At 37.7% G+C, this 4822-nt stretch overlaps 1 pseudogene; it reads right to left on the reverse strand.

The window, feature by feature from the left end:
• Window positions 1–1792: 1792 nt before the first annotated feature.
• LOC118543053 (importin subunit alpha-1 pseudogene) lies at window positions 1793–3631 on the reverse strand (annotated as a pseudogene).
• Between the last annotated feature and the right edge of the window lie 1191 nt (window positions 3632–4822).

Here is a 4822-nt window from a genome sequence, read left to right on the forward strand (position 1 = left end):
ATATAAACCTTTTCTCTTTTCCAATATAAGCATTTAAAATGATAATTTATTTTCCTTCTAAGCACTGCCTAGCCTCATCCCATAAATATTGATACCCTGTGTTTTGATTTTCATTGATTTAGAGTATTTTTAGTTTTATTTATCCTTTCTTCTTCAATTCATGAATTATTTGTAACCCATGTTGTATTGATTAATTTCCAAATATTTGGAGGATTTTCAGATCTCATCTTTTTTATTTCTTGTATAATTTCACTTGCTCAGAGAACATATTTTGTACAAGTTCTGTCCATTTAAATTTACTGAGATTTTTCTTGAGGCTCAGAATGTGTTCCATCCTCATGAATGTTCCCTTTTACTTGAAAAGATGCATATTTAATGTGGTTTTTGGGTGGAGTGTTCTATGATTATAAAGGCATGGAAGTTGATTGATAGTATTTTTCAAGTCTTATATATCCTTTCTGATTTTCTGGCTAGTTTCTTAATAAGAATTGAGAGAGAAGTATTGAAATCTCTAGTGATAATTATGGATCTATCTAGTTCTCATGAAATTTTGCTTCACATATTTTGAAGCTCTGTTACTGGGTTCATACACATTTGGAATTATTACATTCTCTTGATAAACTGACCCCTTTCTGTTAGTGAAATTCCCCACTTTGTCCCTGGTAATATCTCTTGCACTGTGATCTACTTTTTTTAATATTAATTTAGTAACTCTAGTTTTCTTTTGAGCTTTGTTTTCACAGGATTAATATTTTAAATCCTTTTACTTTTAACTTCTCTGTGTCTTTATATTTACAGTGGATTTCTTATAGACAGCATGTAGTAGAGTTTTGCTTTTTTATCCAATCTGATAATTAGTGCCTTTTAGTTGGAATGTTTAGATAATTTATATTTAACATGATTCCCAATAGAGTGGGTTTTAAGTGCACCTTTTTAAAAATTTTTTAAATTTTTTTATTATGTTATGTTAATCACCGTACATTACATCATTAGTTTTAGATGTAGTGATCCATGATTCATTGTTTGTGTATAACACCCAGTGCTCCATGCAGAACGTGCCCTCCTCAATACCCATCACCAGGCTAACCCATCCTCCCACCCCCCCCCAGAACCCTCAGTTTGTTTCTCAGAGTCCATAGTCTCCCATGGTTCGTCTCCCCCTCCGATTCCCCCCCTTCATTCTTCCCCTCCTGCTATCTTCTTCTTCTTCTTCTTTTTTTAACATATAATGTATTATGTGCTTCAGAGGTACAGATCTGTGATTCAACAATCTTGTTAAGTGCACCTTCTTTAAATTTGTTTCCATTTGTTGACAGCTGGTCCTTTTAATCTTTTTTTCTATGATTTTATAGACTGTACATTTTTTTTTTATGATTTCATTTCATCTTGTCCATTGCTTTAAGAACTATCGCTCTTTAACAAGAAAAAAAAAGAATTATACCTCTGGTTGCTTTAGGTTTTTACAGTATACATTTTTAACTAATTACAATCTACTTTCAAGTAATATGACGCTTCATATATAATACAAAAACTTTACCACAGGGTATTTCAAATTCCTTCACCATTCTTCATGCTACGGTGGTCATACATTTTTTTTCCTTCTCCTTATATTATAAATTTCAAAATACATTGCTATTATATTTGTACTAAATACTCAAGACTATTTAAAAAGATTTGAAAGAGTAACAATTCTTTTTTTTTTTTTAAAGAAAAGAATGGAATTTAATCTTTATTTACAGGACACTGCAAGAGAGGAGATTCCACATAGAAATAAGAAACCCATTGAGAGGAGGAGCTTCATAGAGGTTGTACAGTTTGGAACTGGTCAAGTAGAGTTTCGTTGTAAAAAGTGCTACGATAACAAAACACATTTAAAAAGAGTTCTTAGTAGAGAAACAGTAAGACAAACTTCTACCAAACAGAGTACACAACAAACAACTTTCTGCCTCAGCTGCACAATCTAAAAGTTAAAGGTCCCAGGAGTGCCATCCCGAACTTGGAACGTATAGCCTTCAGAGGTAGTTTCTGGCACGACATTCTGATCTTCCTCTTCCTCTACAGAGAAATACTTCTCAATCAAGTTTAATGAAGCTTTGTACATAGACTCATTTTCATGGTTTTGTGGAGCTTCAATTTTGTCCAAACCTCCACGTTCTTCAATCATTATACTAAGTTTCTCAGTTTCACCTAGTTTCTCAGCAGCCTGAAAGATGTTTGAAATGGCATCCAGAATAACCAGAATAATTTTGGTGTCTTTTGCAGTTAAGAGGTTCATCAGTGGTTCTATTATGCCACAATGAACGAGGTATACAATCTGGTCCGCTGTCCCACCACTTGTATAGTTGGTCACAGCCCAGACAGCTTCCTTTTGTGTCTTAAAGTCTGACTTAGAGAGAACACCAATGACGAATGGGACTAATCCATGATTCACAACTTGCTGTATCTGGTCCTGGCGACCAGCTGTGATGTTTGACATTGTCCACGTAGCTTCCTTCTGAATATGAGTTTTGGGGTTCGTTAGGAGGCTGGGAAAAACAGCAGGTGCTCCTGCATCTGTTATAACCTGAGTCTGTTCATCTGTCCCAGTGACAATATTTCCTATGGCTCTTAGCGCAGGAGTCACAATGGGTGACAGTAGCTCCTAGAAGCTTCACAAGCTGGGGCACAACTCCTGTTTTCACAACCATTTCAATCCATTCATTTGGACCATCAGTAAGGTAGGAAATGGCCCAGCAGGTATCTGCCAATACTTTTGGATCATCATGATGCAGGGGATGAACTAAGGTAGGAAGAATCTGCTCAGCAGCATCTAATGGGGGGTGTAGGATTCTTGTTGCGACAAAGGTTTGAAAGTGTCCAAGTAAGGTTACATAAGTAACCACATGCTAAAGATGACATATCAGGAACTGCAAGGAGAGCCAATAGTGGGTCAACTGCACTGTACTTGATAACCAAGTCTCGAAAAACTGACCCATCACCTGCAATGTTTCCTAGAGCCCATACAGCTTGTTCACTGACGTGGGCATGGGAAGATGCCAACAGAGAAATGAATGCTGGGATAGCACCTCCATCTACCACAGCCTGGGTCTGTTCTGACGTCCCAGAAGCAATGTTAGTGAGAGCCCAAGCGGATTCAAACTGAATGGGACCACAATCAGTTCTGCCCAAGAAGGACACAAACTTTGGAATCAAACCAGCCCGGATTATGTTGTCTATGGGGGGCTGTTTTTCCCTAGAAATCAGTTTCCTGGCAGCTTGAGTAGCCTGGAGCTTTCCAAATTGTTGCTATTTATGCCTTGGACAATGTCATCAACAGACCAATGTGCAGTGCCCCGGTTGTTGGGGTTTTCCTGCAGTGGAGAGGTAGCCTCATCAGGAAATGAGCTTACGTTTCTCCTTTTCAGCATCTGGTCATCCTTCTTAGCTTTCCTCAGCTCCACATTAACTTCTATTCGGCGCCGCCTCATTTCTATACTGTCTTTCCCCTTGTTCTTGAATCTGTTAAGGCGGGCAGCTGGTGAATTAGCATTCTCGTTGGTGGACATGGTTATGAGACAAAGGGAGAAGGCTACACGGACGGCTCAGGCTTCCACAGGAGGCGGCCCGGGGCGCGCAGGCTGCGGGTCAGCTGCCCTCAGAACGTCCACCACGGATCACCCCAAAGACGGTGTCAAGAGTAACAATTCTTTTTAATGTGCACTCTTGTATTTACAATATCCAGAACTTGCCATGTCTTTTTCTACGACTACTAAATTTCCCTCTGCTATCATTTTTCTCCTTCCTGAGGAACTGTAATACTTCTTTCAGTGCAGGTTTGTTGAGATGAATTCTTTCAGCTATTGTGTATCAGAAAACATCTTTATTTTGTTTCCTTTTTGAAAGACAGTGACATTACTTTAAACTGTAAATAAACTTGGGAAAAGAAGTATCTTCAAAGTATTCCATTTTCTGACCTAAAAACTCAGTATATATACATATATATATAAATAAATATATAAATATATATATATATATTTACTCTAATAGTACATTTTGTAGATTTTTAAAAATATATACTCCTAATATTTATCTCTTTTTAAGTTTGTGCCACTGCTGTGAATGCAACTATTCTTATACTGTCTTTTAACTGGCTCTTGTTGGCTTTAAGAAAGTTACATTTTAAAAATTTATTTCTTATGTGGCCACTTTTCTCAAGGATGTGGGTGAGTCTGAGGACTCTGTAATAAGTCTGATGTCAGTGGAGGAAAGCCGGGTAACTGACTCTTCATGAAACAAACCTGTCTGTTGGTGGGACAGCAACTCCCATTTCTGGTTGGTGCAAATCTTAGATCTCTGAGCCAGGGGCAAGCAGCAGCACTAACCACAAGTCTCCCTATATTGATTGTGTAGGCGTGCACTACTTTGTGAGTACTTTGTGAGTTAGAATATGCATATGTGGGGGAGTCTGGGTAGCTCAGTCAGATGAGCGTGGGACTCTTGATTTCTGCTCAGGTCATAATCTCAGTGTCCTGAGATCGAGCCCTGTGTCAGAGCATGGGGTCTGCTTGAGATTCTCTCTCTCCCTCTCCCCCCGCTCTGCCCCCTGCTCACGAAATGCTCTCTCTCTTAAACTAAATAAAATAAATAAAATATATAAATTTTTTCAGTGTATTAATGTGGTGAATTACATTATTTAGATTTCAAATGTTAAGAAAGCCATGTATCCTGAGATAAACCACACCTGATAATATATATATATATATATATATATATATATATATATATCATAGAACACTCCACCCAAAAACCACATTAAATATGCATCTTTTCATGTAAAAGGGAA

This window comes from Halichoerus grypus, chromosome 11 (genome assembly GCF_964656455.1).
Source record: "Halichoerus grypus chromosome 11, mHalGry1.hap1.1, whole genome shotgun sequence".
In the NCBI taxonomy this organism is placed as follows: domain Eukaryota; kingdom Metazoa; phylum Chordata; class Mammalia; order Carnivora; family Phocidae; genus Halichoerus; species Halichoerus grypus.